Below are 24039 nucleotides of genomic sequence, written 5' to 3' on the forward strand. Positions count from 1 at the left end.
TCTGTCCATCCATCCATCCATCCATCCATCCATCCATCCATCCATCCATCCATTCATCCATCCAAAGAGACAAATTCAAGAATCAGGAAATCTGGGTCTAAGCTGACCCTTGCCGTGTGACCCAGTTACTTCACTGGAGACCTCCATTTCCAGGGAGTCTGTAGCTGGACCGACACAAATTTGTAGAGACCTTGACAGGGAAGTTGACTGGAAGCCTACTGTGCATGAGGTAGTAGATGGGGAGTCATTTGTTTTTGTTTATCGTACACTAGACTGTGAGGAGACAAGTACCCCTGGCAGTTAGAAAATGGGAGCAGGCTTAAAACAGGCTTGTTGATTGTTTTGTGTGAGCCAGGCAAACCCTTACCCCTCAGTTAAAACAATTCAATTCACTCATGTGCAATACCTTTACTAAAGGAAAAAAATCTTTTCTTATGTAAATATAATTTTTGTTTTCTGCTTGGTGAAATAATCAGTTTTATCATTATAATGTTTGGTTTGATTATAAAAGATTAAGTACTTAAGCTTGGAGGGACTTTCTCGGCAGCAAAGGGAGTCACTGCTTCTTCTCAAAGTCCTCATTAGTATTTTTCTTTCATTTTTCTATTTTTTCAGGATTTTAATTATATCACATTCCCCTTCCCTTTCCTTCCTCAAGTCCTCCAATATACACCTCAGGACCTCTTTTTGTTACATGCATATCTATATCTATATCTAATCTCTATATCTATCTATCTATCTATCTATCTATCTATCTATCTATCTATCTATCTATCTATCATCTATCTATCTCTATCTATCTCTATCTATCTCTATCTAATCTATCTATCTATCTATCTATCTATCTATCTATCTATCTATCTATCTATCTATGTGTCTATCCTCTTTCTATGTATATATATATCTGTATATATATCTATACATTATATGTATATATTTCTATAATATATATATAATATTGTTCAGCTCATGCTTAGGCAGTCAGGTTGGTGAGTCGTTTATGGGTACAGCTTCTGCCTTTACTAGGAGACACCATCTCACAGCAAATTCCCTGCTCCTCTGGCTCTTAAAATCTTTCCACCCCTCTTTGCAAATATTCTCTGAGCCTTTGTTTCTCTGAATGTTTTGTAGCTGCTTCCTTTGGGACTGGGCTCCATAACACTGCATTTTGATTGGTTGTGATGTTTTCTGTAGTGGTCTCCATCTGTTGCAAAGAAAAGATTCCTTGATGAGAGCTGAAGACTACACTTATCTGTGGGTGTAAGGACAGTGTTTAGAGGATTAGGGATGATGTCGTTTGGGTAAAGTACTGGTTGTCGGTTCTTCGAGAGTCATGACTTCACTACCCTAAAATAGTTGGCTAAGTGTCCACTTCCAGGCATGGTATCCATCTTGATGAGTGGGTCTTAAATCCAATTAGAGAGCTGCTGCTGCTCACCAACATATGTGTGCCACTACTGCACCCTCAGGGTTAATGTGCCATGTTGATTGCTGTTCTGGTTCATATGTATCATAATTGGGTAGGACTCTTTGCACTCATTAAAATATAATTCTTACAGGGCTCCCTGAAGAAATTAGGGACCCAATGTGACTGCAGGTCTTAATAAAGCTGTATGAAATCATTCCTGTTTCTTGGACAGCTTAGTTTGGGTCCATAACTGGAGCTCTTGCTTCACAGCTTAATATTCAAGCAAATGTTTGGGTTGATTGGATCCCAAATAGAGAGTCCTATCATGATTTAACAGCCCTGAGAGAAGATTGCTTCATTTCCTTTATTTGTTAACAATATAGTAATCTAGTTCCTGGATATGTGGGCGGGCGGGGACAGCTGCACATTACTCAAGAGGAGTTGAGCCAAAAGCAGAGGCGAGGCCTGTGGGATCCCTTCTGCTTTCTTCTTCTTTTTATACATTATTTTTATATGTTCCATATTTTATTCCCCACCCGATAACCCCTGTCCACCCCTCTGTTCCACATCCCATGCCTCCTCCCCTCCCCCTGTCTCCATGTGCATGCCCCATCCCCACCCCACCTATCCTCTAAACTCCCTGAGCCTCCAGACTCTTGAGGATTAGGTGCATCATCTCTGAGTGAACACAGACCCAGCAATCTTCTACTGTATGTGTGTTGGGGGCCTCATATCAGTTGGCATATGCTGCTTGTTTGGTGGTTCAGTGTTCAAGAGATCCCGGGGGTCCAGATTAATTGAGACTGCTGGTCCTTCTACAGGGTCGCCCTTAGCTTCATTCAGTTTTCCCTAATTCAACAGCAGGAGTCAGCTGCTTCTATCTATTGGGTCGGTTCAAATACCTGCATCTGACTCTTTCAGCTGCTTGTTGGGTTGTCCAGAATGCTGCCATGCTAGGTCCCTTTTTGTGGTCGCTCCACAGCCTCAGTAATAGTGTCCTCCCCTTGTGCTGGATCCCATTTTGGGCCTGTCACTGGACCTTCTTTTCCTCAGACTTCTTTCCATTTCCATCCCTGTAATTCTTTCAGACAGGAACAATTATGGGTCAGATTTATAACTGTGGGATAGTCCCCCTCTCCCTCATTTGAAGCCCTGTGTTCCTGCTGGAGGTAGGCTCTATAAGTTCCCTCTCCCTACTGTAGGGGGCATTTCATCTAAGGTCCCTCCCTGTCCTGTGAGTCTCTCACCTCCCACGTTTCTGGAACACATCCTATCTCCTCTGTTCTCTGCTTTCTACTGGCTCTCAGGGTTTCAGTTCTTTTCCCTCCCACAATGTCAGATCAGGTTCCCCTCTCTCCGCCTCTCCCCCGCCCCATCTACTTTCCCTCCCATGTCCCTCCCTCCTTCCCCACTTGTGATTTCTCAGTGGGACTGGGGTTTCTCACTTGGGCACTTCAGCTTGTTGACCTTTTTGAGTTCGTGGACTGTATCTTGGGTATTCTGTCCTTTTTTTCTTTCTTTCTTTTTTCTTTTTCTTTTATTCTTTTTTTTTTTTTTTTTTTTTTTTACCAATATCCACTTATTAGTGAGTACATACCCTGCTTGTCTTTTCAAGTGGCATAGTTTCTTCTCACACAATACTTTGGACTGTTGTTTTTCTCTGAGTAATCTCATAATGCTGCTTTTGTCTTTGTTACACCAAGTGAAGACGTGGATGTAATGTCAATGTTTGAATTTGTTCTTCTTACACCAACTGAAGATGTGGATAGAATGTCAATGTTTGAATTCATCCTTCTTTATCCCCCATATCTAGTTGTTCCCCCCACCCTCCCACACACACATGTGTCTCACATTCACGTTAGTTCCTTCCTGCCTGCAGTTCTGAAGAGCTACCCAATGGATCATTATATTCCTGCATCTGCTGTGAAGGTAGACAACTTCTTCCTTTTCATCATTTCTCTGTGCCTAGCACAATGCCTGGCAGAGAGAACACACTTGAAAATGCTGAAGTTAGGCATTCCAACCCATTCTCCCAGATTCTCTGTCTAGATTCCATTCCATTAAGACCTTCTAAGGCTCTAACTTCCATGAGCAGGGCACAGAAGCTGAAATCCAAGCCATGGCACAACAGGTAACTTCCATGACTCAGTCAGGCTGGGTGGAGCTGTGAATTAGAACATCTTGTAGGGTGGAGATGGCCCTGACTATGTAGCTCTAACCGAGTGTTTCCATGTGTGAATGTGGGCTCCCTGTTGTCAGTAAGACTATAGGATCACTTTTTAAAGGAAATACCTTCAAAAATTTTCCACATTGGCAAGTAAATCAGAGTTTAAGAAGATACTATAAGCTAAACAAAACAATCTGGTCTAAAGGCATGGGCTTTGTTACTGGTTTATGAGCACTGGATGGTTGCCAGTGGTCCTGGGTTGAGTTTTGTATTAGCCAGGGTTCTCTAGGGTAGAAGAACTTACTGAACGGATCTCCTTTTAATAGAATAGAATAGACTCACAGGCTAATGTCCAACTAATCCAACAATGGCTGGCTATGAATGGAAAGTGTAAGAGTTCAGTAGCTGTTCAGTCTACAAGGCTGGCTGTTCTCAGCTGGCCTTTAGTAGATTCTGGAATCTCAAAGAAATAGGTGCTAATGGGAGTGAAGGAATGTATTTGCTAGCAAGGTAAGAGCAAGCAGGCAAAGAGAAAAGCTTCCTTCTTTTCTGTCTAGCTGAAAGTGTGGCCCAGATTAAAGGTGTGTCTTCCTCCCTCAAGATCTGGGTCAAAGGTGTGTGACTCCCTGCCTCAAAGGTCCAGAATAGAAGTGGATTTACTCCAAACCAAACCAAAAAATCTCTCACAGGTGTGCCCCCTCCTCCCATTTCTGGATTATAGTTCATTTCAGATATAGCAACCAAGAACAGCCCCCACAGCTTTTGATCCGCATTGTCAGAAACATAGGTCTACTCTCTCTCTCTCTCTCTCTCTCTCTCTCTCTCTCTCTCTCTCTCTCTCTCTCTCTCTTCCTCCCTCCCTCCCTCCCTCCCTCCCTCCCTCCCTCCCTCCAGTGCACACCTTCTCAGGGGTGTTCTCCTTTTCATCTACATCTAGGTGATTCCCATTCCAAGAAAGTCGTCTTTGTGACCCTCAACCTCAACTGTCCAAAACTAGCTCCAGGAGGCCCTTGATATAACCTCTCTAATCAGTTTATATAATCATTTCCTCGGCTTCTTTACCTACCTCCAGAGGCTCTTTCCACTTCTCACCTGCTTATTTTCTCTTTTATCTGTATTTATTAGCATTTAAGGCCCTTATCATACACATTCATTAAATGCAGTAGACTCCTGACAGGTTTACAGGACTGGGTGTATTGGTCCCCCTGATTAATTTACCCCTTTTTGTCTGATATAGAGATATACTTAGTAAACCTACTCACAAATGAACTCGTTCCTTCTGATCTCCTTCACTGTAACTGAGATTGCCCGTTACTGGTACTAACACCATGGTATACCACATCAGTCCTAACAGAGCTTATGGGGTGCGGAACACAGCATGTGTCAGCTCCCCCACCTCAGTACTGTCCTACCTTCCTTTCACTGGAGTTTTATTACTTCCCCCAGCCTCCTTGGGACTTGCATTTTTTGTTGTTGTTGACATTTTGACGCATCTCCTTTCTCCAGAGAGAGAGTGAATTTTCTTTGTGAGTTCAGAATGGAGCTTTATGTTCCAGTCTGTCAGCACTGATATTATGGAGTATCTGGGCTCCTCTTGCCAGTCCCTGAGGCACTCTGGATGGTTAGGTAGACAGGCAGAGAATCTGTGCTTTCTACCAAGAGAGTTACATCAAGCTTTTCAGCTGTGTTTTTAGGAATAGTTGCTAGGAAATGCTGTATCTTTACTTTCAAGCACATCTCCTCTAGACTAGTGGAAAGAGGGATGAGATTAGCTTTCAAAAGGATCTAACATCCTATGCTATTGCAGACTTAACTAGGGAGTCATTTGACTTCTTTTGAAGCATAGCATTGATATCTGTGAATGGAAATAACAGCACGTACTTCTCGTTGATTTGTTGGTTTTTTTGGATTTGTTTTTTTTTGAGACAGGGTTTCTCTGTATAGCCCTGGCTGTCCTGGAACTCGCTCTGTAGACCTGGCCTCAAACTCAGAAATCCGCCTGCCTCTGCCTCCCAGAGTGCTGGGATTACAGGCGTGCGCCACCACTGTTCGGCTTCTTGTTGATTTGTTGTGGAGACAAGATGATGTATGTACTGAAGCTGCTATAACAAACCACAGACTTTGTGGTTTAATGGTACTGTGATGGCTATTCCTGGTTATCAACTTGATTACTTCTGGAATGAACTATGATCCAGAAATGGAAGGCATACCTGTAGTCTAGATCTTGAGGCTGTAAGACAAGTTTCTGACCTAGATCTTGACATAGAGATCTTGAGGCATAGTGGCCTTGAAAAACTTTGGCCAAGGCCAGGTAGTACATGCCTTTAATCCTAGAAGACTGAAGCAAACAGATCTCTGAGTTTTAAGGCCAGCCTGGGGCAAAGCATGTTTTAAATCTATGCATGGTGGTACACACCTTTAATCTTGGCCACACTTTCTTCTGGAAGCCAACATAAGGACATTGGAAGAAGGAAGACTCACTCTTCTTTTCCTGCTTGTACTTACTTGCCAGCATATCAGTTGGAACCCACTTCTTTAGGAGTCCAGCTTCTACAGAAGAAGACCAACTGAAATACCCAACCTTGTGGTATTGAGCAGCTAGTAGCTTCTTGGACTTTCCATTATCAGCTGCCCACTGTTGGGTTAGTTGGGCTACAGACTAAGTCATTCCAATACATTCATTTTTTTGTAGAGTTCACAGTACCATTAAACCACAAAGTCTGTGGTTTGTTATAGCAGCTTCAGTACATACATCATCTTGTCTCCACAACAAATCAACAAGAAGCCGAGCAGTGGTGGCGCACGCCTGTAATCCCAGCACTCTGGGAGGCAGAGGCAGGCGGATTTCTGAGTTTGAGGCCAGGTCTACAGAGCGAGTTCCAGGACAGCCAGGGCTATACAGAGAAACATTGTAGAAACAATGTAGAGACATTTCCATACGTTCTGTGACTCTAGAGAACCCTGACTAATACAGGCACATAACCTCCCCCTGTTTTGTGGCACTGTGCATGCTAGGTAATTGCTGTGACAATCAGCTATGGCCTCAACTCCAGCAACAGAATTTATTATCTTGAAGTAATCCATTTCAAAGGTCCAGTGAAGATCTTACTAGGCTAAACTCAAGGTTCTGGGAGGGCCATGTGCTTTCCGGGAATTCTAAAGGAATTCTGTTTCCTCGTCTTTTCCGGCTGCTTTAAGTTGCCCGCATCCTTGGCTCGTTAGCCTTGCCCTCCATCTTCAAAGCTGGCAACCTTTCGTTTTTATGACCAGTCTCCCATAATCATACTTCCTCACTACTGGGAAAGCCTCTCTATTTTTAAAGGATTTAGAGAGTTAAGACATGCTCATATGGTTAACTTAGGGTAGTCTCTTGGTGATGATTTAGATATTTTCTAAGGCAAACTGCATTCTCTGTCATTTTCTGAGTCTTCACTAACTGGATTTTCAAGACAATGTATGACATTTCTATCATTCTTTGAAGAGTCTTCTAGCCTCTGTTCATTGCCCAGTTTAAAATATGGCCCAGAGAAGGAACACACCAGGGAAGGAAATCCTATTTCCATTTTGCTTAATTTCCTTTGAGATCCTGTTAACATCCCCCATTAGCCTGATCCAATCAGAAGTCAGACAAGAAAAGAGACCAAAGGATGGGGCTTGGAATAGGAGGGTAGGAACTGAATGTTAGCTGGTGTGTGTGTGTGTGTGTGTAGAATAACTAACAAAAAGGTAAAAAAAAGTAGTAAATCTGCTATTTTATCTGAGTCATGTCTTTGGTGTTTGTTAAGCAAGCTTCTATCTTGCTAAGAATGGCTTCAGTTTTCTTCTAGGATGTTTGTGGGCTTACTTTCAATACTTAAAAATTAAACTATCTAACATTAACAAGAGAAAGCCTTTCCCCAGGGTTGGGTCCACCTTCTTCTTGGTCTGTGTTACCAGCAGCTGCCCAGCTCTACTGTTCTTTTAATACCTGAAGTTGATAAATTAGGCGTGGGCCAGGACCAGAATGAGCAACCATTTTACCACTCAGCCCCAATCCTTACTAACCATAATGGATACTAAGGCAACATTCTTGAGTAGTGAAGTAAGCATGACTGTGCATATGCCACATAAGTCTCCGTTTCACCAGATCACCTTATACATTTAGCTAAGTAAAACGTTATTTAGTGCATATACTTTTATGCAGGGAATGTAAGCTAGAATATTGATTATATTCCCTGTCTCCACATTTGAAAATTTAGCCACTGCATGATTAAGATGAGCCTAGGGTAGGAAAGAAGCCGACCTCACCCATCATATTTCACCTTGCAGAGAGCTCGGTCCTTAAACCCTTGTAATGAGCACATCTGGCTGGTGCCACTTGGTTGCCAAGGTTAAATGAATCAAAGGGATGTGAAGAATTTTCTTGGTGGAGGAGATGCTGCCAAGTTATGTTCAGTAGAGTATACTGAACTGAGTATACTCAGGATGCCAGAGTGTGATGAGGGAAGGCAATGCCAGGTGTCTATTCTTCCAGACTAATTATTGCATTAAAAAGTCAAACTGTAGCTTATATCATGGAGCTGAAAAAATTGGCCCAATCACCCAGGTCATTACAACATTCTTCAGTAGTATGTAATTAAATTGCCTTTTAAATGACACCTGACAGTTTTGCACATATATAAGGAGAAGAAACTTAACAAAATTCTGTTCAAAATGTAAACCTTTTATCTGGCAGAGCAGTTGGCACATGCAGTTCCATGTAGGTGTATTAAAACACACCCAGAATTTGTTTTTATCAAGTATGGCAAGCACCACAAATCGCAAGGGGACAAGGATCAAGAAGGAAGACATTTTTACTCATGGTTCTTAAGAGACCAGAGGCACAGCATCCATGTCGGGCCCTGTGAGAAGCAACTAGGATTTGTTGGAAGGCAGAAATGGGACGAAAAAGCATAAGCAAAAGCTTGCATTGTGAGGCAGGCAGAAAACCTGACTCAGGTCAGGACTGAGCAGTTGGGACTCTGTGCTCCCTGAGTGCAGAGACTGCTTCTGGTTGTCTGGTGTCTACTGTCAATGTGATTATATGAATATTATATAATGATTATTATGTGAGTATTATGTAATGATTATATGAATGATTATATGGATGTAAAAGCCAGGCAGAAGACAAGATGGCTTATAGCCTTAGAAGCCAAAGGTATGAGGGCAGGCCAGACCTTCACTGTCTGAAGTTAGCTGGGCCTGAGATAGACAGTCTCTGTAGGAACTAGCTAGGTCTCAAATCAAATATCAGCCTATCATAAGCACAGAAAACAATGCTGTAGCTAATACAATAGGACTTAAAATATCTCCAGGAAGGGGAAGCAGCCTGCTGTCTTGTTCAGACCATGTCTATTGCCATGAATAGCTGGCATGTGTTACTTGCAGTACTTCAGGGGGAGATGGGGCTGTCTGAGGGCACAGCATCCCTGCAGCAATGCTGGGCATTTCCTTAGCACGCCTGCAGTGCTAACCTAAACAATGGTATTTCCTCTTGAGAGTGTTGGACTGGGCCTTCTTTTTCATCATATTTAGTGTCAGTCACTCATATTTGTCAACTTTACTGGGCCATGCGGTACCTAGACATTTGGTCAAACCATTCTGAGTGTGACTGTGAAGGTATTTATGGATGAAACAACAGTTAATGTGGTAACTAGAGGACTCAGATTGCCCTTCCCTGCGTGACAGGGCTCGTCCAAACAAAAGGTCTACCCACCTATGAACAGGACACAATTGCTGTCTAAGTGCTATACAGTGGAACACTTTTCTGCCTGCGAGAACAGTTTAAAACACAGCCTTTTTCTCCTTCCTGGATGGGTCATTGGATCAGAACTTTATCACAGGCCAGAGGTGAACTAGGTCTTTGGCTTGCTGACTAAAAAGTATGGGACCTGTTAGGTCCTATGTAGTGGTTTGAATGAGTATGTCTGCTATGAACTCTCTTATATGAACCCTCAGTCCACAGGTGGTGCCGTTGTGAGGTATAGGAAGTGTGGTCTTCGTGGAGGGAGTGTATCACCGGGGGCGGGCTTTGAGAGTATATAGCCTTTCCTACTTCCAGTTTGCTCTCTCTATTTCATGCTTGTGGTTGAAGACCTGAGTTCTCAACTTCCTGCTTTGGCTACCATACCTGCCTGCTGCCATGCCTCCTGCCATGTTGGGTTCTTATCTCTCTGGAATTATAAGTCCAGATAAACTCCTTTCATAAACTTCCTTGGTCATGGCATTTTATCAGAGTAACAGAAAAGCAACTAACACAGTCGTATGAACTATTTCCCAGAAGCACTCCCAAGTAGTAGGGCGTGTGTGGGACAGTTTGTTTTGGTTTCCTCCCTAGTTTAAAAATCTCCTCCCTATGAATGTTGGTCTGGTTCTGAATTGGTTGTGTAATCTTGAGGATAGAACTACTTTCCTTCAGCCTCAATTCTTCCAGCTAAAAAATGGGCATAATGCCCACCTGAGTGCTCAGCATTGTGACTGGCATGTAGGACGTGTGTCTAGCATGTAGGACATGTGTCTGGCAAGTAGGACGTGTGTCTAGGGCAGTAATGGACAGTCTTATGTTGAGGATCGGGACCTAGTCTCAGATTGTTCAGGGAAACCATGATATATGTCTGCATGCTGATGTAGGGGGAGGAAGGTCAAAGGTCAAGACTGGCATAGAGAGGGCGCAGCTTAAGGGAGCCTCTGAGAAGCAGTTGAGGAGGGTGTGGCCCCTAGAGACAGCTTTGCTGAAAAGTGAATGAAATCTGTTTCAGTGCCTCCATCCTACAGGGCCAGCCAGCATGCCAGCGAGGGAAAGATAGTGTCTAGTGAGGGAGATCTGTATATGTGCATTTCTGGTAAGTCACCTAACAGAGAGCTCCAAAGAAAGAGTGCTGGATTTCCAGGGATCTGGGCAGTTGTTAGAATTTATTTTCTCATTTAATGTAAATATTAAATGTTGAGTCTAAATTTATATTCCTAATTTTAGATTCCTAAATTATTTCAGTTTCAAGCCCATAAATACATAACCTGCCCTGTCTAAAAGCTCGCCACTTGCAACGGCTTTAGGCCCAGCACTCTGGAGGCAGAGGTGGGTGGGTTTCTAGGCATCCCAGGCCAGCCTGGTCTATTTTGTGAGTTCTAGGCCAGCTAGGGCTACATAAAAGAGACATTGTTTCAAAACAAAACAAAACGTTTTCTACTTTGTGGGGATGTGTGTATGTGTATGAGTATGTATGTATATGTGTATGTGTATGTATATATGTATGTATATGTCTATGTGTGTTTATGAATGTTGTGTTTATATGTATGTATGGGTGGGTGCACATATATGTGTATGAGTATGTGTGTGCATATGTTTGTTTGGTCTAATCATATGTGTGTATGAGTATGTGTGTGTGTATGTGTGTATGAGTGTATGTATATGCATGTGTGTGTGGTGTGAATGTGTGTATAAGTCTGTGTGTGTCTGTGTGTGTGCACGTGTATGTGCACGTGTACATACGTGCCTGTGTATAAATTTGGAGATGCAGCACTCTTCTGCTCTGCCAGGGCCTGCAGGGGGTGCTGCTCTGAGTCTAGATCTGGAAAAGTTCCAGTCTGGGCTGTTCTTTTTCTGGGTTGGACTGCTGGATGTTGCAAATTCCTGCACTGCTGCTGCAGAGGACATCCAGAAAGGGTTGCTCTTCATAAAGGAGTTCATTCTAGAGCTCGCCCTACTGCCTACACTGGGACTTTGAAAAAGCATGGCCCTTTCTGAGCCTCCGTTTCTCCATTAGTTCAATGTTTTTGAACTAATGTTCAAAAGTTGTTCACTTTTGACCCCAGTATTGACTCAGTTGTGGACAGTGATGAACAGTTTTAAGTTGTGTTGCTGGGACTCACATCAGTATTCTCTTGTAATCACTTAAAATATGCCCAGGGTTTAACTTTCAGTGACAAAAGCCTGCCACCTCCTTGCACAGTTTTGGATTTGACCTGACTAGATGCCGTGAGGGAATGAAGACGTGACAGACACACAAGACACAGAGAAGCAGGGATTCGATGGGCTATGCTCATCCTGATGGAGAAGCCACACACCCAGAAGCTTAGTGTTTTATGCACACAGTTGAATGTGAAGGTGTGGTTTTCACACACTGCTAGGCAGGGTTACTGTGTATAGTGGAACGAGGAGGCAGGAGTGTTATCTGGAAGGGGAGCATCTTCAGGTGGTAAACTTCTGAGGAATAAATCTTTGTCGATCCTATGGGGATTGGTTTTTGATGTGTCCATACTCATGTCAACTGGAACACAATCACTCAGGATGTCACTTGATCCCTACAAATAGCCAGCATCTGTTCTAGCACACTATTTCTTGTTTGTGTATTTACTTATCCATTCGACTTTTCATTGTTTGCTTCCAAACACACACAAAACCAGACCCAGGGTCACAAGAAGCACTCATGCAAATCCCTCAATTGACTTCACATTCTTACCTCACGGGCCTTCTTGTTTTCTCTCCTCTCCCCTATAGAGTCATATCTACTGTAGTATCTTCAAGGGAATTCCTCACCAATAGTAATAATTTCAATACTATTTCTAAGAGTCAGGGATGCTTAAAAGTTATATTACTATTCTTATTTCACCTTGCTCCAACATCTAAAGCTTAGATTCTTTTTTTTTTCCAATGCACTTAGTAACTTAAACTTTCATATCACATATCTCTCTTCAGTATTTGGAATACAATCCAGCTATTTTCTATGAAAATAAAATTTTATTTTTCTCCTGAATTATTGAAGAGTCAGTTTTGATGACTCCAACCGTGACAGTTGGTGGACCTTACATCAAGAATGCTGTGGATAATACTTGCTGGGACATCAGCTCTGTATGAACTCAGCTAGGCATTCCGGCTGCTCTCAGTCCAGTGAGAGGCGTGTCAAGTGACTTAAGTCTGAGGACCTTTGACCACAGGCAGTCTGTACTGTTTGTTTAGGAAGGGCCAGCTGTGAAAAAGTTGCCAATAAGTGATGGAAGTAAGGATGTCCAGGCAGCTGCTGACACCTCGGCCAGCAAGTGTTGTTCTATGTCCATGTGTCTAGTTCCATCTTTTAAAGGAGGAACTCAGTTGATTTAGGGCCAACCGAGTGATGCTTATCTAGCTTAAAAGCATAGTATCATTTAATCGAAAACTGTATTGAATGTGCCACTTGCAAATGGAAGTTAAGTTAGTCTTATTTATCGATTTATTACAGTGTGTCTCACTTTATAAGAATGTAGTGATACAGTGGCTGCTTTGTTCTGTAACACTGATAGTTAAGACACTTAAACTAACAAGTGCACAGGGTCCAGGCTGCTTTCTGGGGAGATTGACAAGCTTGTTAGACTTATGCTTCATTCTAACTTGTTGACTGGGCTGTCCATTTCCTCTCTGCTGATTTGAGGGGTAAGTTTGGCCTTTCTTTCTCTGTCTCTCTCTGTCTCTCTCTGTCTCTGTCTCTCTCTCTCTCTCTTTCTCTCTCTTTCCTTCCTTCCTTCTTTCCTTTCTTTCTTACTCCCTTTCTCTCTCTTTTTCTCTAAGGTTCTTTTTTTCTGACTTCTAGTTAAGATTGTGTTGCCATCACTCCCTGATGTCCTGGCTGTTGTATCGTACTTGATTTAGGTCAATATCAGAACTTCACATGGGCTCCTTAGTGCCATTTTCTGACATGGCTTCTAACAACAAATGTCTGCTTTTGCTCACCAACACCAATCCATTCTTTGATAACAATAGAATATTTCAACAATTCAATAAAATATTTATGTCAACATTAAGAATTCCAGTCTTGCCCCCCCCCACACCATCTTCTCTTTAGATTTCCCCAACAAATGATTACCCAGGTTACCCACACATTTGTTCAATTGATACAAATTCAGAACATCCTACGATAAACTTATAGGTTTAATAACTATCTAGAACTTCTCAGAGAACTCAGGAACTCACTTAGCTGGCATTTACTGGTTTATTATAAAGGACACAAGAATGCCTGAATGGACGGTATTGGGAACACAGTGCTTCTATGCCTTCTCTGGACATGCTATAGTCCCAGAGCCTCTGTGTCTGTAGCCACAGAGAAGTTCACGATTTTTACTAGAACCTACTCTCCAGCCTCACTGCTTCTCTTTCCTTCTTGTGGGACAGAGGGTGAGGCTTAAAATCTCAACCCTGTAATTGCAATCATGTTTGTTTTTTCTGGTCCTGAGTTGAGTCTAGGGGTCCTACTGTGAATCACCCCAATGTTGCAAAGTCAGAAAATGTTAAGGTTGAAGAAGCTTTGATCATAGAATGTGGAATAAAGTCACAGCTACATTCATGTATACACACATGTATTCACATACATGTATCCACACATGCAAATGTACTACAGTTCTAAAATGAGATATTAAATATCATGCTTACGGAAGTCGCTGGCTTCTTCCTCACCTTTGACAATGTTCCAGGCTTCATCTTCTTCATCCTCAATGTTGGGTGAGGGTCCTGTTTTTCTTTAGAATTTTGATGTTATATAGCTAGAGTAAAAGGGATGTAGAAATTTCAAGTATTTTAGGGCACGAGACATTTGCCCTAATACATTTGTGGTTTTGGAATTGTATATTTTAAGGTAGAATATGACTTTAACAGCTGGAGTGCTATGGTGTTTATTAATGAAGTTGAAAAAAACCTGGCTTGGAAGGCATTGTGCTCAGATACACCGAACCCAGAAACGGACTGTTGGTAAACATCAAACTAAAACAGACATAGCTTTCTTGGCTGAGCAAGGGAAACATTTGTGCAAGGTTCGAAGAGCTGAGGTCAAATAACTCAAGCTGGAGTGGCTGCAAACCAGAAACTTAGCTCTTCCTTCTTTTATGTTGCCTTAAAAAAGGCAAATGAAACAAAACAAAACTCTTCCTGTGGATCTAAACTGCACTGTGAGAGCAATAGGAAATGGTTTCCCCTTCTGGAAAGCCATGGGAAATAATTTTTTTCTCCATTTAACATTATCATCCGGTTCCATCCCTGTGATGGAAATCTGATAATCTAACAGCTCACACTTCCAGGGGTCTCTGTTGGTCGTCACTTGGCCTCACTGTATTAGGTCTGTGCTGAGGCAGAGCATCACTGCTTGATGGAGGACTGTTCACCTCAAGGTAGCTAGGTAGCAGAGAGACGTATCTGTGTGGAGGATTTAGAGATTAGGGTCCCAAGGTCCTCTTCAGGTGCACACTTTCTATTACCCAACTTTCTCCAATTAGGTCTCACCTCCTCAAACAACCACCACTTGCCAATAGTGCCAATAGGCTGAAGACCAAGCCTTAATATTGGGGACTTTGGGGACCATCAACATCTAACAGGTATGTATAACATGCATCCCAGAGACTGCATGCATCCCAGGATAGCTATGAATGTGGCCTGACACATTTGTAGGTGACAAAACACTTATCACAATGTGAAAATGTTGGCTACTCATGGTGCTGACACATACTTGTCCTGAGGATCACAGATACAGGATAATACAGAAACTTGAAGTAGGAGTCCCGGAGCTAAGTTAGTCTGCCACTTCTGGGAGAGTCACAGAAATGCTGTCTGCCTCAGTTTTAACATCTATCCATTAGGATGATTTAGCCCACTCAGAAGTTCAATGCTGGCAGAAAAGACGTCACCAATGTCACTTATCATTGAAATGAATATTTTATTCTCAAATAGGTATCTAGTATAACATGTATAAAATTCAGAAAACCAGAAAAAAGTCATAATCATTCCTTGTTTTAAAACCCAGAGAAAGTACTTACTCAATGTAACATTTTGACTCTTTTTTTTTGTTTTTATAATACATTTTCCCTTACTTTGTTGGGATAACATATATATTTAATATGCCATGATGCAATATGTTCATTTGTATCCAAACTGTAAGCATTTGATTTATTCTTTAAATATATTAAGATTTTAGAGGACTTAATGAGTCATTGTTATAATTTACCTAAGCTTTCCTTAATATTCAATAATCAGAACACTGTCTCCATATAAAACTGAAGTGATCAGAAATGAATGTCTGTGGAAATAGTCAAGAGCCAGGAGTGCCCCACCCTGAGTGGAGTCAGTTGTTTGTTCTAGGATTATCAGTATTGCTCCACAAACTGTTAGCAGAGGGCTGGGCATTTTATGAACAAGTATGCTAGAGACATCTTTGTAATACTTTCCTCTTCCGCATTACAAGTTTCTTCCTTAGAAGCACAGCGGGGAGACACGGCGGGTGTGATTTTGTAGAGCAGTTGCTTTACTTTTAGACTGGATGCAACAATGTATGAGACTGCTCTGCTTTCCGTGGGATTGGAAACTTTGAGGAATGTTCAGCTCTGCAACTGAGCTAAAACTGGCATCTGCTCCCTGGCCCCCACCATTTCCTCCTACAGGGTTTTCTCTTCTCCCCTTCTCTTTATCTCTCTCCTCTCCTCTCCTCTCCTCTCCTCTCCTCTCCTCTCCTCTCCTCTCCTCTCCTCTCCTCTCCTCTCCTCTCCCCTCCCCTCCCCTCCCCTCCCCTCCCCTCCCCTCCCCTCCCCTCCCCTCCCCTCCCCTCCCCTCCCCTCCCCTCCCCTCCCCTCCCCTCCCCTCCCTCCTCCCCTCCCCTCCCCTCCCCTCCCCTCTCCCCTCCCCTCCCCTCCCCTCCTCTCCCTCCCTCCCTCCCTCTCTCTCTCTCTCTCTCTCTCTCTCTGTGGTATAATTAAATCACTGATGTTAGTTAGAAGTTAATGATGTTAGTGGCTAGGAATCTTACTTCTCTGGGAGTGTTTGCATTTTTATAAAAAGTTCTTTTTAATTTTTTTAATTTTAATTTATTTACAATTCAAGTGTTATCTCCTACCCGGTTTCCTCCTCTCCCAGAAACCCCCTCTCCAGTCTCCTCTCCCGCGGCTTCTGTGAAGGTGTTCCTCTACTCACCCAGGCACTCCCACCTCCCTGCCTTCAACTCCCCTACACTGGGGCATCTATCAAACCTTCATAGGATCAAAGACCTCTCCTCCCATTGATGTCTGACAAGGATGACCTCGGCTAAATATGCAGCCAGAGCCATCCTTGGTTGGTGGCTTAGTCCCTGGGAGCTGGGGGGCGGGGGGCTATGGTTGGTTGATATTGTTTTTTTTATGGGGTTGCAAACCCCTTCATTTCCTTCAGTCCTTTCTCTAACTCCTCCATTGGGGACCCCACACTCAGTGCAATGGTTGGCTGAGAGCATCTGACTCTATTTGTAAGGCTCTGGCAGGGCCTCTCAGGAGACTGCTATATCAGTGTGCTTTCAGCAAGCCTTTCTTAGCATCCACAATAGTGTCTAAGTTTGATGACTGTGTCTGGGATGAGTCCCCAGGTGGGACAGTCTTTGCTCTGCACTTTGTCTCCATATTTGCTCCCATGAGTATTTTGTTCCCCTTTCTAAGAAGGAACGAAGAACCCACACTTTGGTCTTCCTTCTTCTTGAGCTTCATGTGGTCTGTGAATTGTATCTTGGGTATTTGAAGCTTTTGGGCTAATATCCACTTATCAGTGAGTGCATACCATGTGTGTTCTTTTGTGATTGGATTACCTCACTCAGGATGACATTTTCTAGTTCTATCTATTTGCCTAAGAATTTCATGAATCCATCATTTTTAATAGCTGAGTAATACTCCATTGTGTAAATGTACCACATTTTCTGTATCCATTTTTCTAGTGAAGGACATCGGGGTTCTTTCCAGCTTCTGGATATTATAAACAAGGCTACTATGAACATAGTGGAACATGTGTCCTTGTTATACGTTGGAGCATCTTTTGGGTGTATGCCCAGGAGTGGTATAGCTGGGTCCTCAGGTAGTATTATGTTCTATTTTCTGAGGAACCTCCAGGCTGATTTTCAGAGTGGTTGTACCAGCTTGCAATCCCACCAGCAGTGGAGGAGTGTTTCTCTTTCTTCACATTCTCACCAGCACCTGCTGTCTCCTGAGTTTTTGATTTTAGCCAGTGTGACTGGTGTGAGGTGAAATCTCAGGATTGTTTTAATTTGCATTACCCTGATGACTAAGGATGTTGAACATTTCTTTAGGTGCTTCTCAGCCCTTCGAGTTTCCTCAGTTGAGAATTCTCTGTTTAGCTTATTCCCCATTTTTTAATAGGGTTATTTGGTTCTCTTGAGTCCAACTTCTTGAGTTCTTTGTATATATTGGATATTAGCCCTCTATCAGATGTAGGATTGGTAAAGATCTTTTCCCAGTTTGTTGGTTGCTGTTTTGTCCTATTGACAGTGTCCTTTGTCTTACAGAAACTTTGTAATTTTATGAGGTCCCATTTGTCTATTGTTGATCTTAGAGCATAAGCCTTTGGTGATCTGTTCAGGAACTGTTTCCCTGTGCCCATATGTTTGAGGCTTTCCCCAACTTTCTCTTCTATTAGATTCAGTGTATCTGGTTTTATGTGGAGGTCCTTGGTCCACTTGGACTTGAGCTTTGTACAAGGAGATAAAAATGGATCAATTTGCATTCTTCTACAAGTTAATCTCCAGTTGAACCAGCACCATTTGTCAAAAATGCTCTTTTTTTCACTGGATGGTTTTTGCTCCTTTGTCAAAGATCAAGTGACCATAGGTGTGAGGGTTCATTTCTGGGCCTTCAATTATATTCCATTGATCTACCTGTCTGTCACTGTATCAATACCAAGCAGTTTTTAACACAACTTTTCTGTAGTACAGTTTGAGGCCAGGGATGGTGATTCTTCCAGAGTTCTTTTGTTGTTGAGAATAGTTTTCTCCAACCTGGGTTTTTTTGTTACTCCAGATGAATTTGCAAATTGCTCTTTCTAACTCTGTGAAGAATTGAGTTGGAATTTTGATGGGGATTGCATTGAATCTGTATATTGCTTTTGGCAAGATGGCTATTTTTACTATATTAATCCTGCCAATCCAGGAGCATGGGAGATCTTTCCATCTTCTGAGGTTTTCATTGATTTCTTTATTTAAAGACTTGAAATTCTTGTCATACAGATCTTTGACTTGTTCGTTAGGGTCACACCTTCACTATTGTGAAGGGTGTCATTTCCCTAATTTCTTTCTCAGTCTGTTTATCTTTTGAGTATAGGAAGGCTACTGATTTGTTTGAGTTAATTTTATATCCAGTCACTTTGCTGAAGTTGTTTATCAACTGTAGGAGTTCTCTGGTGGAGTTTTTGTGGTCACTTAAGAATGCTATTATATCATCTGCAAATAGTGATATTTTGACTTTTTCCTTTCCAATTTGTATCCCTTTGACCTCTTTTTGTTCTATTGCTCTAGCTAGAACTTCAAGTACTATATTGAATAGATAGGGAGAGAGAAGGCAGCTTTGTCTAGTCCCTAATTTTAGTGGGATTGCTTTAAGTTTCTCTCCATTTAGTTTGATGTTGGGTACTGGTTTTCTTTATGTTGCTTTTACTATGTTTAGGTATGGGTCTTGAATTCATGATTTTCCCAAGACTTTTAACATGAAGGGATGTTGAATTTTGTCAAATGCTTTCTCAGTATCTAATGAAATGATCATGTGGCTTTTCTCTTTGAGTTTGTTTATGTAGTGGATAAATTGATGGATTTCCATATATTGAACCATCCCTGCATCCCTGAGATGAAAGCTACTTGATCGTGGTGAATGATCATTTTGATGTGTTCTTGGATTTGGTTTGTGAGAATTTTATTGAGTAATTTTGCATCAATATTCATAAGGGAAATTGTCTGTCTGCATTCTCTTTCTTTGTTGGGTCTTTATGAAATTTTGGTATCAGTGTAACTATGGCTTCATAGAATGAATTGGGTAGAGTTCCTTCTGTTTCTATTTTGTGGAATAATTTGAAGAGTATTAGTATTAGGTCTTCTTTGAAGGTCTGATAGAATTCTGCACTAAACCATCTGGTCCTGGGCTTTTTTGGTTGGGAGACTTTTAATGACTGCTTCTATTTCATTAGGGGTTATGGGACTATTTAGATTGTTTATCTGATCCTGATTTGATTTTGGTATTTGGTATCTGTCTAGAAAATTGTCCATTTCATCCAGATTTTCCAGTTGAGATGAGTATAGGCTTTTGTAGTAGGATCTGATGATCTTTTAATTTCCTTAGTTTCTGTTTTTATATCTCCTTTTACATTTCTAGTTTTGTTAATTTGCATACTGTCTCTGAGCCCTCTGGTTAATCTGGCTAAGGGTTTATCTATCTTGTTGATTTTCTCAAAGAACCAGCTCCTGGTTTTGTTGATTCTTTGTATAGTTCTTTTTGTTTATACTTGGTTGATTTCAGCCCTGAGTTTGGTTATTTGCTGTCTTCTACTCCTCTTGGGTGTATTTGCTGCTTTTTGTTCTAGAGCTTCAGGTGTGGTGTTAAGCTGCTAGTGTATGCTCTCTCCAGTTTCTTTTTGGAGGCACTCAGAGCTATGAGTTTTCCCCTTAGCAGTGCTTTCATTGTGTCCCATAAGTTTGGGTATGCTGTGCTTTCATTTTCATTAAATTCTAAAATGTCTTTGATTTCTTTATTTCTTCCTTGACCAGGTTATCCTTGAGTAAAGCATTGTTCAGCTTCCATGTGTATGTGGGTTTTCTGTTGTTTTTGTCACCATTGAAGACCAGCCTTAATCCGTAGTTATCTCTTAGGAGGCACAAGATATTTCTTATATCTGCAGAGGTCTGACAGATTATATGGTCAATTTTAGAGAAGGTACAATGAGGTGCTGAGAAGAAGGTATATTCTTTTGATTTAGGATGAAATGTCCTATAGTTACCTGTTAAATCCATTTGGTCCATAACTTCTGTTAGTTTCAATGTTTCTCTGTTTAGTTTATGTTTCCATGATCTATCTGTCCATTGACGAGAGTGGTATGTTGAAGTCTCCCACTATTATTGTATTATTGTATGTGTATTTTGAGCTTTAGTAAAATTTCTTTTATGAATGTGGGTGCCCTTGTATTTGGAGCATAGATGTTTAGAATTGAGAGTTCTTGGTAGATTTTTGCTTTGATGAGTATGAAGTGTCCTTCCTTATTTTTTTTGATGACTTTTGATTGAAAGCTAATTTTATTCGATATTAAAACAGCTACTCCAGCTAGTTTCTTGGCTCCATTTGCTTAAAAAACTGTTTTCCAGCCCTTTAATCTGGGGTAGTGTTTGTCTTTGACACTGAGGTGTGTTTCCTGTATATAGCAAAATGCTGGGTCCTGTTTATGTATCCAGTCTGTTATTCTATGTCTTTTTTATTGGGGAATCGAGTCCATTGATGTTAAGAGATATTAAGGAATAGTGATTGTTACTTCCTGTTTGTTTTTGATGTTATTTTTATGTTTGTGTGGCTATCTTCTTTTGGTTTGTTGAAAGAAGATTACTTTCTTGCTTGTTCTAGGGTGTAGTTTCCTTCCTTGTGTTGGAGTTTTCCATACATTATCCTTTGTAGGGCTGGATTTGTGGAAAAGTATTGTATACATTTTGTTTTGTCATGGAATATCATAGTTTCTACATCTATGGTAATTGAGAGTTTTGCTGGGTATAGTAGTCTGGGCTGACATTTATGATCTCTTAGGGTCTGTATGAGATCTGCCCAGGATCTTCTACCTTTCATAGTCTTTGGTGAGAAGTATGGAGTAATTCTGGTAGGTATGCCTTCATATGTTACTTGACTTTTCTCCCTTTCTATTTTTAATATTTTTCTTTGTTTATTGCATTTGATGTTTTGACTATTATGTGACTTGAGGAATTTCTTTTCTGGTCCAATCTATTTAGAGTTCTGTAGGCTTCTTGTATGTTTATGTGCATCTCTTTCTTTAGGTTAAGGACGTTTTCTCCTATAATTTTGTTGAAGATATTTACTGGGCCTTAAATTGTAAATCTTTGCTCTCTGCTATACCTATTATCTTTAGGTTTAGTCTTCTCATTTTGTCTTGTATTTCTTGGATGTTTGGGGTTAGAAGTTTTTTTGTATTTTGTATATTCTTTGACTATTGTGTCAATGTTTTTCTATGTATCTTATGCATCTGAGATTCTCTCTTTAATCACTTGTATTCTGTTGGTGATGCTTGCATCTATGACTCCTGATCTCTTTCCTAGTTTTTTTTTTAATCTCCAGGGTTGTCTCCCTTTTTGATTTTTTTTTATTATTTCTATTTCTATGTTTAGATCCTGGATGATTTTGTTCAATTTCTTCACTTGTTTGATTGTGTTTCCATGTAATTCTTTAAGGGACTTTTGTGTTTCCTCTTTGATGGCTTCTACCTGTTTCCCTGTGTTCTCTTGTATTTCTTTAAAGGTGTTATTTATGTCCTTCTTAAAGTCCTCTATCAGCATTATGAGATGTTATTTTAAATCAGAGTCTTACTTTTCTGGTGTGTTGGGGTATCCAGGACTCATAATGGTGGGAGAACTGTGTTCTGATGATGTCAAGTAGCCTTGGTTTCTGTTGCCTATGTTTTTTAAAATTAAAAAAAATTTTTTTTATTCGATATATTTTTTATTTACATTTCAAATGATTTCCCCTTTTCTGGCTCCCCACTCCCCGAAAGTTCCATAAGCCCTCTTCCCTTCCCCTGTTCCCCCTCCACCCCTTCCCACTTCCCTGTTCTGGTATTGCCCTACACTGCTGCACTGAGCCTTTCCAGAACCAGGGGCCACTCCTCTGTTCTTCTTGGACATCATTTGATATGTGGATTATGTTTTGGGTATTCCAAGTTTCTAGGCTAATATATGCTTACCAGTGAGTGCATACCATGATTGATCTTTTGAGACTGGGTTACCTCACTTAGTATGATGTTGCTTATGTTTTTGTTCTTGCCTTTCACCATCTGGTTATCTCTGGTATTAGCTATTCTTGCTGTCTGTGACTGTTGTTTGTCCCTCTTGCAAGCCTCTGTGTCAGTGCTCCTGGGAGACCAGTATTCTCCAGGAAGATTTACGCATGATGGGCTGTGGTGCAAGTTCAGTTTTGGGATGCAGGCAGAAAGGAGAAGGATCCTGTCCCCAGCTGTTCCTTGGTTCCTGTGACCTGATGGCGCTGGGAGTGTTTCTATTGTGCAAGGAATTTGAACAGAAGTGGTGGTCTTACCTGTGCTCACAGGTGTGTCAGCTCTTCTTGGAGACTGGATCTCTCCTGGTGCTATTTGGATATGGATTCCTGAGGCAGAGAATCAACTCAGATGGCACAGGTGTAGACTGGAAGGCTCCTGTCACAGGCTTCAACTAGGTTCCTGTGTCCTGAGGGTTCTGGGTGTGGCCCTCTGAGCAGCAGTGGTGGTTTTCTCTGTACTCACAGGCTTTTTGGTACTCTTTGGAGGATAACTCCCTGTGCTGTTGCTATTTGGGTATAGATCTCTTTGGTTGTGGATCAGCTCAGCTGTCGCAGAGGGAAACTGGAAGGCTCCTGTCCCTAATAAAGGGTTCTTAGACCCTGTTTGAACTCACAGGGATGAAACTGATAGGAACACCTGGGGTTCCCAAAGTCTGGACCCCTAGATTATACAAGTCAATGATGTTCTTTCATGCAAGGCCATGCTATGCATGGGAGCACAGGGCAGTTCTTGAGAAGCCTCACTGGTCTCTCTACGGAGGAGCTGACTGCTCAGAGTGGCTGCTTCCCTTTGTAAGGAAAGGGCATCTCTGGGAGAGTCTTAAGGAGGAATTGTTTGTGAAGTTGATGCAATGAAAGACTTGTTAGCAGCATGATCAGATCTTTTACATAAAGCACAACTTTATGATGCCAGGCAGGGATTGCTCTATGGCTTACGTTAATCATCTGCTTGAAATTGCTCAATGTACTGAAGGCCTTTGCTTGTACAGCTAATGAGTTTGATTTAACTGCGTTTCCTCGGGTAAGCAGAGCAGGGACATTACCGGGGAGCTGAGACCCTGACAGCCATGGTCAGAGGGAACTCAGTGGCAGAAAGCTGGGTGTTTATTTAACTGTTGCTCTTTTAGCAAGGTTACAGGTGCTCCTTGTGGCAAGGAGCGTTATAGGTCTCTAGGTGCAGACCTGTCTACCCACTTTAATCAGCTTAAAAGCCAAAGAAACATTTGCACGTGCCCAAAGAGAATGGATGACAGCTGGAGAGAAACAAACAGTACCCTAGGTGGACAAGGATGGGCAGAGACAAATGATTAGTGAGATTCTAAACTGGGAAGAGGGCTGGAGAGATGGCTAAGTGGTTAAGCACCCCTCCTGCTTTTCTAGAGGACAGAGTTCAGTTCCAAGTGCTGATATAAAAGCTCATAAGCACCCATAAAAGACTGTCAAGATGGCTCAACAGGTAAAGGCACTTGCTATCAAGCCTGATGATCCGAGGTGTTCCTCAGGACCCACATGGTGGAAGGAGAGACTGGACCCCCACAAGTTGTTCTCTACTTCTACATGGGCACACATAGTGCACAAATAAATATAAAAGGGGAGGGATCCTTCTTTAAACAATCCTAGATGTCCTGATAGCAGGTAGAAAGGAAAGAAGAAG

General features: G+C 41.7%; 1 protein-coding gene across 4 annotated transcripts in view; it reads left to right on the forward strand.

Moving 5' to 3' along the window:
- Sqor (sulfide quinone oxidoreductase) overlaps positions 1-24039 on the forward strand; it is a 51210-nt gene that overhangs the window by 3405 nt on the left and 23766 nt on the right. The window contains exon 2 of one of the 4 annotated variants that reach the window (XM_052183446.1): positions 14829-14927. The exons of 2 other annotated variants lie outside the window; for them this stretch is intronic. The gene's annotated coding sequence lies outside the window, so the exon portion shown is untranslated. Of the gene's footprint in view, positions 1-14828; positions 14928-21178; positions 21199-24039 lie in introns of those variants that run through there. One more of the 4 variants, XM_052183447.1, reaches the window with a different exon arrangement.

The sequence above is a fragment of the Apodemus sylvaticus genome, chromosome 5 (genome assembly GCF_947179515.1).
Source record: "Apodemus sylvaticus chromosome 5, mApoSyl1.1, whole genome shotgun sequence".
Classification (NCBI taxonomy): Eukaryota; Metazoa; Chordata; class Mammalia; order Rodentia; family Muridae; genus Apodemus; species Apodemus sylvaticus.